The following is an 11,664-nucleotide window of genomic DNA, read 5'->3' on the forward strand; positions in this document are numbered from 1 at the left end:
TGGCCTCTCTCTCTCTTCTCTCTGAAGATAAATGTTGACTGCTGAGTATAGTCTGAGGTTTCCTCATTTCCCCTTTTTTGCTGCTTATCGTGTCTCACAGATGTAGTTTTACAGAGAGGAGCTGAAACGAAGCACAGCTCAGTGAATAACAAGATAAAGCATGTCTGCTGACAATGATACCAAATGACCAACAATGTGTTTGCCCTTTTTTCAGCAGCTGGGTCACCAACACCTATAGATTAAATCAAATGTTATAATTTAAAGACCCACTCTGATAAAAAAAAAAATCTATATATATATATGTTTTTGATGTTTTTAACAGTAGTGTATTTCTTGATTTAAATCGTAAACCAGGAGCAGACGAAAAAAATGAAGATGTACATAGCTGTACATACATTGAGGTTTTTAGTTTTTTTTAGGTAGAAACTACAATGGACGGGCCAAAAGCTCCCTGCTCTGCATCCACTCGTAGACGACTAGATCCATGTTCATCTCAATTTTCCTTGTCTAAGCTGACACCTAGCTCAAAACTGTACGGCCCCAACAAAAATGGGACTACTGGCTTAATTTTTGTTGCACAAGTAATGTTAGGTTGGGGGTGCGAGGGGCTGTAAGGTAGCAAGAGTGTGCAAACAGAGAAGGCTCAGCAACAGGCAGGGGAAAGGGGGGCAGGGTTGCTCCACACCAATGGTCCTGCCCACAACTTTGACGCAAATCTCTACTGCCGCTCTGCAGAAACTATGTCCTAAAAGACAGGCTTTTGGATTTTACTTTAAAACGGCATCATCATAATTAAAAGACCACTAGGAACGCTTAAAAAATAAATCAAAAGATGATCGGAATGGGTCTCTGAAGTAAAACTCAAGGACTCAAGTTCCCTGGTCTGATATTTTACAGGAATAGGATGGCAGTGAAAGTTTTATTTTCACGTTATCCAACATTTAAATGAAGGTAACAGTTCACAGTTTGGTGTGGAAGCTGACAGACATGTTATATTTTGTCCACCCAAGGGACCAATCACAGTCAGGCATGTCACTTGCCCCATTGCTCCTGCCAATTTTATCCTGTGTCACCGCTTATTAGCCGGCTGTGTTGTTGCATTAGACCAGGTCACACTCCGCATTATGTCTACATGTGGGTGTGTGTTTGGTGTCAGCCCTCCGGAGAACACACACTTTGGACTGATAATGATGGATCATCGAGGAATTCTTCTTCACGACTCTGCTTGTTAAAGGGAGGAAAGGGCAAGAGAGGGAAAAATAAATAAAGCGTCACTTGGTTTTGTCTTGTTTCTGTTCCAAAATAAACTTAGCTGTGGCAAAGAAAACTTGCCGGGGCTTTCATGACTTCTCGGTATTAAACTGTGGCTTTGATCAAAACAGTTTGGATCCAGAAAATGCCACACACTCATCACCACAGCAAACAGAGCGGGGGTACATGAGAAAGTGTTCAGGTGATTTATAGAAATCGCAGTTTCACATCCTTTAGTCCAACTTCCTTTTAACAGCTCTTGCAGACAGACTTAGATCCGGGTGAGGGATCATAATTACTGTCCTTATTCAAATGTGTGTGGTTACAGTGGAGCGTTTTCTAACTGTACCTTAATGCGCTGCTGCAGAAAGTGTGATTTACTGGTTTAATTAGGGTCACATAGTTAAGGTTAGTGTCTGAATGCACAACCTGTTGCACATATTTATGTACGCATTGGAGAGTGTGAGCCCTGTAACCCATATGTGCAAGAGGTGAGGGTTCAGCTCCTGCAGGATTTGTTTGGGAAATATATGACACTGCACAGCTGGCCTAATCATCTGTGCATTTCTGACTATAAAACTTTACTGAGCGTCCACAAAGCCAGCTGCCTTTATCGGTGAGAGATGGAGTTATTCCCACTCTGGACAGAAGGAGGCCTCAATCCAAGATCTGCCACTCCTCTCCCATCGGCCCTCATCGAGAACGGATTTGCCAAATCTGCTATACATCTTAATATTGGTGTTATCCTAACAAGAGAACAGATGTTAAGTCAGTGAAACACCTCTCAGTCAAACTGACTGAGTCCCAACATGATAGATAATCTAAAAAAAGAAATGGTAAATGGTTTGTGACATATCTTGTTAGGGGAAAAAGTGCCAGAGATTTGCAATAATTTTCTTTTTTTGTATTTGTTCTAAATGATCTCAGACTCCATCTGCAAGTACACTTGAAACAAATGTATAAATACAAGCTTTCCTCAAACACAGATATTAAATTTTCAATTATAAGTACAACTTTGTGAAATATTTATGTCTTCTGACAAATGTATGTGCATTCTGAAAGATTTATTGAAATACCTGTCATTCTTATATATATAAAATTCAAAGTTTTCAATAAGTTAAATCCCTAAAAAACAAAAAGGGAACTTCATTTACCTAACAAATTTAGGCTCTTAAGTGTTTTTTGTATTTATTTGGTTCAAAAATACACTGAAGAAAAGTCACTATGAGTAATTCCTTGTTTTAAAGGCTCCTTTTGACATATAAAACTTAAAATTTTCAGTTAGCAATTTCCTTTTTTTTAATTTATTTTTTAATAGTTTAAGGATTTAATGGCCAAAATGTTTGAAAGAGTAACTAAAAAAAAGTTGTTGTTTTTTACTGGATGACAGGCAGACGCAGACTTGCATGGCTGCCCTCAACTATCCTCGCCCCTCTTCTCCTTTGGTCTGACACACAGTTGACCTCGGGCTCGCAACATCTATCGGGTGATCATTACAAGAAGAAGGTCGCGACCCGTGTTCTCTAATCACCACACCTCTGTGTCTTCCAGCTGCAACCCGGTGCTGTGCATGGAGCTTTCATTTCCCCTCAAAGTCATCAACTTTATGTTTCCCTTGGCACAAGCTTGTATGCAGAGATACAGAGCAATCCTGTGTGACGGCAGGAAATAGTCACAGGAAATGGAGATGCACTAGAGTGCCGCTTCCTTTGTTATTTATTGATGTAGATTTATATATATATATATATATATATATATATATATATATATATATATATATATATATATATATATATATATATATATATATATATATATATCTGTTAAAGGGAATCCCCTTCATTTTAACCCCTATGGATTCTTAGAGTCAGTGTCTTGGAGCAGCGAGTCTGCAGCGTCCTGTGGCTCTTTGATACAGGGAGGGATCCCTTTGCCCCCTCACACCCCCACCTCATCAGCCATCACCCCCCTCCCCTCCAAACACGAACTCATGTACTGTGGGGAATCCAATTAGTTAATGTCACGCTTGACACACTCGTTTGTGGCCCAGACACGCCATTCCTGCGCGGATCCTCTCATAACAAACTGTCAGAGCAGAGAGAGGCAGGGAAAGTCACGGCTGCCTTGAGTGAACCTATTGATTATGAGTCTTAAAAAGACAAGCGGACATCTGGTTTCTATTACAGCCTGTGATGGGATGCAGGCTCCTCAGCAGCCAGCAGCACAGGCCACACGACCTACAGACACATGCTACACAGCCCATAATTCCGTGTATGGGATGGTGTGGGGGAAGTGAGTGATTGTATGTCATCTAAAGCCAAAACAGTTTTATTGTGGATTTTCCACAGTTAAGAAGAGCTTTACTGTCATTGTTTGTTCACCACTTGTCCAAACGTTAAATGACATAATTTGGTCTTTGTTATGCACTTCTTTGTATTGTTTCACATGCTTTCACTTTGTAAAAAAGCCTTTTTTCACTTTTTTAGAAAGTTGACAAAGTTCACCAAAGCTCCATGGTGGCCTCTAATAGACAAACTGGGATATTTTTTAGCAACTTGACATTGTTTTTTCACTACTTCTGAGAATCCTGTCAGTCATAGGACTTATTTTTTTAATAAACTTAAAACGAAATTAAAACTCCTCAATCTTCTACGAATTAGAACGACCTAAACATTGGTTTTAAACTCTTTTTTTTATCCTCTCAACAATCATGTTTAGGTAACTATTCTTTCTATTTTACAAGTCCACATGTTCACAAATTAAAAAAAAATTATGATCCGGTCTACATCATTGTTTAATTCATGAGATCAAGTGGGAAAGCTTTGATGAACTCTGGTGTGTGTAAATGACCCTCTCGGTTCACTTGCACGTGAACCCTGGTGGGACTAACTACAGTGTGAATGCAGATAACCGATATAGGTTTTCAAGCCAAAAAAGGTTAGTTGTGGCATTTCTGGCATTCCCCACCTAATCAAACCATTGATTATATATGAGAACTGGACTGAGTGACCCCCCACCCCCAGCGGTCCAAGGAAGTACCTGCTGGTTCCAAGAAGCCGAAATCTCATAGACTTGTATTGGGAAATGAACAGTCAGTTGTCACGTTGCCTGTCAGCTCACCTCCCCCTCCCTCAGCTCCTGCACCTGCTCTGCTGATTGGAACCAGCTGACCTTCATCTCCTCATCACCCTGCCAGCCTTCTTAAGGGATCTTCTCATCAGAATTCAGCGCCAGTTCGTTATACTCACTCCGGTTCCCTCACCACTGGTCTCGCTGGTTTCATCATCCTGAGCTCTCCACCGCGCCCCTCGCTGGTCCCGCCGTCCTCGGCATCCACGTCCTGCCTCAAGCTGGTCCCGCCGTCCTCGGCGTCCACGTCCTGCCTCAAGCTGGTCCCGCCGTCCTCGGCGTCCACGTCCTGACTCAAGCTGGTTCCGCCGTCCTCGGCGTCCACGTCCTGCCCCAAGCTGGTTCCGCCGTCCTCGGCGTCCACGCCTCGCCTTACGCCCGTCCCAAGAACTATAAGTCTCCATCCGAAGAGGATTCGACCACAAGACTTTGTAAAAATAAACCTCTTCTAAACCCACATCTCGGATCGTGAGTTACTTCCGGGTTTCAGCGTCTGGGTCAGTCACGTCTACGACGTCAGCCATGACAGAACGAACTGGCCATTACACAGACCCAGCTGACCCGGAAGGACTCCGCCTCGCCGTCTCACAACAAGGTGTAGCCCTCGGACGTCAAGCTGAATCACTCAACCAGATGGCCACGGCGCAGCAAGATCTTTTTCGCCGTCTGGACAGCATCTCCCAAACGCTGGTTGAGCTAACTAGCCAACAAACGGCTAACACTAGTTCCAACTCCACAGCTTCCGCTGCCAGTAGCTCTAACCCAGCCACCACTGCATGGACTCAGGAGAATTTCCGGCTACAACCCGAACCGTTCCAAGGAGACGTGAGTTCATGTGGTGGTTTTTTGCTACAATGTCAACTGATTTTCCAGCAGGCCCCGCGGTATTACCACGCAGACCACTGTAGAATTACTCTCGTTGTTAACTCTCTACGTGGCAAAGCCCTTCAGTGGGCCCAGGCGTATCTTTCAGCTAACCCCATCTTCCAGGAACCTTTTGAACGCTTCATTGGGGAGTTTCGTCTGGTCTTCGACCAACCCCGCAAAGCAGAGGAAGCCACTCGCCGCCTTCTGGGCCTAAGGCAACGCAACAGATCTGTAAGTGAACATCTGATCGACTTTCGCATACTAGCGGTTGAGGCTGGTTGGCCGGACATTGCCCTCAAAGGCGTTTTCTACCAATCGTTAAGTGATCACATCAAAGACCATCTATGTTCTCAGCCCGAAGCTACCGCTTTTGAGGAGCTCGTCTCCGCCACCCTACGTTCGGATGTGCGGCTCCGAGAACGTCAGAACGAACGCACACGTTCTGTCGGAAGAACCATCGCTGACTCTGTTCCTCAGTTTCCCGTGTCAAAGCCGCCACCCTCCCTTTTGCGAGAAAACACCAGCCGACCCCCGGAGGAACCAATGCAGATCGGCCATTCCAAACTCACTCCTGAGGAACGGCGCAGACGCATGGAGGAGGGTACCTGCTTCTACTGCGGACGATCAGGTCACCACGTACAGCAATGCACACTACGTTTAAACTCGAGAGCCCCCCGCTAGAAGACAGGCCGCGGGAGGCTGACCCTACGGACTCTCAGGGAAATAATTTCCTTTATGTTCCTGTCAAAATTAGTCATCACTCTCGTAACCATGATTGTCGGGCTCTTATCGATTCCGGAGCCGAACAGAGCTTCATGGATTGTAGTTTGGTGTCCAAGCTCGACCTCCCCATTGAACCACTAGATCATCCCGTTAAAGCTGCTGGCCTGGGTGGCCAACTACTAACACGCATTACTCACCGTACCAAACCCGTGCACCTGATCACCTCGGGCAACCACCATGAAGCCACTCCGTTTTATATCACTAAATCTCTTCAGTCTCCTGTAATTCTAGGATTCCCCTGGTTGCGCCGTCATAATCCTCAGTTCGACTGGGTTAATCTCCACATCACTAACTGGAGCCCCCACTGTCTCGCCAACTGCCTCCGCTCCGCCATCCCTCCTGTCTCCCCCGATAACGAGCACACTCCGGAGGAGACCGACCTCTCAAAGGTACCCCATTGTTATCACGACCTTAAGAATGTTTTCAGCAAGCGCAAAGCCGATGCGCTGCCCTCACACCGTCCCTACGACTGCTCCATCGAGCTCTTAAACGGCGCTACTCTTCCTAAGGGCCGGTTATTTAACCTGTCCGGTCCTGAAAAGCTCTCCATGGAGAAATACATTCACGAGTCTCTCGCCTCCGGCCACATTCGCCCCTCCTCGTCTCCTGTAGGGGCCGGATTTTTCTTCGTCCAAAAGAAAGACAAATCTCTGCGTCCTTGCATCGATTACCGTGAGTTGAACCAGATCACTGTCAAAAATAAATACTCTCTGCCCCTCATCAGCTCCGCCTTAGACTCGGTACAGGAAGCGCGCATATTTTCTAAATTAGACCTCCGGAACGCTTATCATTTGGTTCGCATGAAGGAGGGGGACGAGTGGAAGACTGCGTTCAGCACACCCTTGGGGCATTTTGAGTACCTGGTGATGCCCTTTGGGCTCACTAACGCCCCAGCAGTCTTTCAGCATCTCGTTAACGACGTCCTTCGCGACTTCCTAAATAGGTTCGTTTTTGTCTACCTGGACGACATTCTTATTTACTCGCCCAATCCGGAAATCCATACTTTTCATGTTCGTCAGGTCCTCGAACGCCTCCTCGAGAACCAGCTATTTGTTAAAGCCGAGAAATGTGAGTTTCATGTCACTTCCATCTCCTTTCTCGGTTTCATCATTGAAGCCGGCAACATCCGACCCGATCCTGTCAAAGTCTCCGCAGTCGCTAACTGGGAGACTCCCAGCTCACGCAAGCAATTACAGCGTTTTCTTGGTTTCGCCAACTTTTACCGCAGATTCATACGAAACTACAGTAGTCTCGCCGCACCACTTACCAGACTCACCTCGGTGAATCAACCGTTTGTTTGGGGGCCCGAGGCTCATAACGCCTTTAATAAACTTAAAACCATGTTCGTCACCGCACCCATCCTAATACAACCCGATCCGCAACGCCAATTCATCGTGGAAGTCGATGCCTCTGACTCCGGGGTCGGAGCCGTCCTGTCCCAACGCGAGGAACACTCTGGTAAACTCAAGCCGTGCGCCTTCTTTTCGCGGAAGTTGTCCCCCGCGGAACAAAATTACGATGTCGGTAATCGCGAGCTCCTTGCCATCAAGCTCGCCTTAGAAGAGTGGCGTCATTGGTTAGAAGGTTCTGAGCACCCTTTTATCGTATGGACCGATCATAAAAACCTCGCATATCTCCGCGCTGCTAAACGCCTTAACTCCCGTCAGGCCCGTTGGTGCCTCTTTTTCGACCGCTTCTCCTTCACCATTACTTATCGACCCGGTAGTCGCAATATTAAACCTGACGCACTCTCACGTATGTTTAGTGCCCACGACCATCAGAAAGCAGCCCCCATCATTCCGCCCACATACGTTATCGGCAATCTCACTTGGGACATTGAGACTCGGGTCCAGCAGGCCCAGGATGAGGAGCCTGACCATCCTCCTCCTCCCGATAACACTCTCTACGTCCCCTCCTCTCTCCGCTCCGACGTCCTGGTGTGGGGGCACACTTCCCGGGTGTCTTGCCACGGAGGGGTCCACCGGACTCTCAATCTTCTGAGACGCAGGTTTTTTTGGCCTACTATGGTGCAAGACGTCAGGAGGTTCGTCGCCGCCTGTGCGGTATGTTCCCGATCCAAGTCCTCTAACTCACCTCCTGCTGGTCTCCTTCACCCCCTGCCCGTCGCCGAACGCCCTTGGTCCCACCTGGCCCTGGACTTCGTCACCGGGTTGCCTCCGTCGCAAGGTAACACGGTTATATTAACCATTGTGGACAGATTTTCCAAAGCCGCCCAATTCATTCCCCTGCCGAAGCTCCCCACGGCCGCTGAGATGGCTGAGGTCCTAGTCCACCAAGTCTTCCGTCACCATGGGATACCCAGGGACATTGTCTCCGACCGGGGTCCCCAGTTTGTCTCCCAGGTTTGGCGGTCCTTCTGCTCTGCTCTGGGAGCCACCGTTAGCCTGACTTCGGGATACCACCCCCAGTCTAACGGACAAGCGGAGCGGGCTAACCAGGAGTTGGAGGCCGCTCTCCGTTGTCTCTCGGCCCAGAATCCCTCCAGTTGGTCCAAGTTTCTCGTCTGGATAGAATACGCTCACAACAACCACCCTTCTGCCGCCACCGGTATGTCCCCTTTTGAAGCTTCTCTTGGTTATTCTCCCCCTCTGTTTCCCTCTCATGAATTGGATTTAGCCGTGCCCTCTGTACAACACCACCTGCGACGTGTCCAACGCATTTGGCGCCAGGCTCGGGCTGCTCTCCAGCGCTCTCGGGACAGTAACTGTCGCATGGCCAATCGGCGCAGGAGAGAGGGTCCCACTTACCAACCCGGGCAAAAGGTGTGGCTATCGTCCAAAAACATACCTCTGCAGGCGACCTCCCGCAAGCTTGCACCTCGCTACATCGGACCTTACACCATTGACCGGGTCATCAGTCCGACCTGCGTCAGGCTGCGACTCCCGGCGGCTCTGAGGGTACACCCCTCTTTCCACGTCTCCAACATCAAGCCCCTCCAGGAAAGTCCCCTTTGCCCGCCGTCCGCTTCCCCGCCACCCGCCCGGCTCATCGACGGCGCCCCTGCCTTTACGGTCAGTCGGGTTCTGGACGTTCGCCGCCAGGGTCGTGGTCACCAGTACCTGGTGGACTGGGAGGGTTACGGTCCGGAGGAGCGTTCTTGGATCTCCCGCTCCCTGATTCTGGACCGTTCCCTCCTGGACGATTTCTTCAGGGCTCACCCTGATCGCCGTCCTGGACCGCCTGGAGGCGGTCGTTGAGGGGGGGGTACTGTCACGGTGCCTGTCAGCTCACCTCCCCCTCCCTCAGCTCCTGCACCTGCTCTGCTGATTGGAACCAGCTGACCTTCATCTCCTCATCACCCTGCCAGCCTTCTTAAGGGATCTTCTCATCAGAATTCAGCGCCAGTTCGTTATACTCACTCCGGTTCCCTCACCACTGGTCTCGCTGGTTTCATCATCCTGAGCTCTCCACCGCGCCCCTCGCTGGTCCCGCCGTCCTCGGCATCCACGTCCTGCCTCAAGCTGGTCCCGCCGTCCTCGGCGTCCACGTCCTGCCTCAAGCTGGTCCCGCCGTCCTCGGCGTCCACGTCCTGACTCAAGCTGGTTCCGCCGTCCTCGGCGTCCACGTCCTGCCCCAAGCTGGTTCCGCCGTCCTCGGCGTCCACGCCTCGCCTTACGCCCGTCCCAAGAACTATAAGTCTCCATCCGAAGAGGATTCGACCACAAGACTTTGTAAAAATAAACCTCTTCTAAACCCACATCTCGGATCGTGAGTTACTTCCGGGTTTCAGCGTCTGGGTCAGTCACGTCTACGACGTCAGCCATGACATCAGTCATTCTATTTGTCAGAATAACCTGGCCAATCAGATGCCTCATTATTAGTAGGTGATCTCACATCAAACGTTTGAAACAACTGACTGAGGCCGTTTTTAAGCGGTAGAGGTGTGGTCCTCCAACTAGCTCATATTTGATTGGCAATAGTGGTTGCCGTGGAAATGTTGACTCAGATAGACTCGGATCAATCACTGCTTACTAACATCCGTACTGTAAAAAAAATTGCAACTGAGTCAACTTCATTTTGTTGAGGTTTCATTTACAGTCAATGTATCAAATCAACTGTTTTAGTATTAAGATGAGGGAATCAGGGAGTCAGGACGGACAGTTATTACCTGGCACAGTTCAAGGCAACCACTTTGTGTGACTACATCTCTGCATTTGTAAACTCAATTCCTTTATTTTATTTTTAACTCTTGTCTTCTTTCATGTTTGTGTTGATTCATTCGCCCATTTAGGTTCCAACATAGAGAGAACCATTCTAATGGACTTTCATCATGTACAATAGTTACTCTTAATGTGAAGTTGAACCAAAATAAACGGCATACTTGGCGTTCTGTACATTTATAGTTATTTTACAGTATTAGTTTTGGTCTTTGAGCTAACTACACCATTTATAGAATTATAGGTAGAAGCATTGCACATGAGTTTTAAGCTAGAATTTAGGACGTTACAGTTTTATCACCCAGTTCCATCTGCTAAAATGGCTTGAAGAAAGACTTCTTTTATAAAAATACATGCAGTTTTATTATTTTGTATCATAGCGCCTTCATCTTTAACAGACATCTCTATGACCACTTGACAATGGCAATTTCTTCTGTGACCACAAAGTGCAAAGGCAAATTAAAGTAAAAAGCAATTTTCCATATTGTTATTTTGCTTCCAAGGGTATTTATCCCTCAGGACCAATTAGTCAGAGCACATGTTCCGGCTGATGTTTTTGCTATGAGAAAAGCCAAACTCCCAAAGAGAAGTAATGGTTAAAGCGCTTTCATCTGTTATATCACTTGTCATTGTGACAAGTTTGAGAGTATTGACTTAACGGGTCTACATCAAAAAATTAGTGATTTAAGGCCCACTCTGAGGTGCTGATCTTTTGTGTGACTGAAGGTAAAATGATCTTGGGGTCTCCGTTCAAAAAAAGAAGCAGACGGTGTCATTCCCTCTCCAAGACTAAAAGCTGTTGTGACTTTAATGTGCCGGTTTGAGGCCATGTTGATGATGTGGGAGTGGGTCATGTCATGCTGGTGAGAAACACTAACAACACTAAATCACCTAGTAAGTTAAACTAATCAAACAGCCCGTGCACACAAACACACATTCGTTATGGCTGTGTGAGGCTGGAAGACACGTTTGCGTTTGAGTGGATGAATGAGTTCCAAAGAGTTTTTGCAACATCTTCTAGCATTGAATCCAAAATTTAAAGCTTTGTTGCCGAGCTCTTCATCTAATCTGTCTCACCTTCTCCAAGTGTTGTTTTAACGCTCTCTTGTCTCGGAGATCTTTAAGATTTCACTGTCGGCATGAATGGGTCCTCTGATAGTTTCAGTTTTTTCATGAATACAATTATTTGAGAGCACACACATGACGGTGTGCATATGTAGGTGGACTTTACAGACATTCTGGAGCATGACACACAGTAAAGCCAGGCCACAAAGCAATAACTTACTAATGCACTGCTCAGTCGCGCTCCCTAAGCCTGTCTGCGGCTCCTAATGAATGCTGACGGCTCCAGAGATGGACTGTTGCTGATAGGGAGTGACTGCAGAGGAGCCTGATTAAAAGTAGTCGGGCACGGCTGAGGTTGATAACCCCGATCCAGCGGTGATGAATCCACTCT

The sequence above is a fragment of the Oryzias latipes genome, chromosome 24, assembly GCF_053564925.1.
Source record: "Oryzias latipes strain Hd-rR chromosome 24, Olatipes_Hd-rR_3.1".
Lineage (NCBI taxonomy): Eukaryota > Metazoa > Chordata > Actinopteri > Beloniformes > Adrianichthyidae > Oryzias > Oryzias latipes.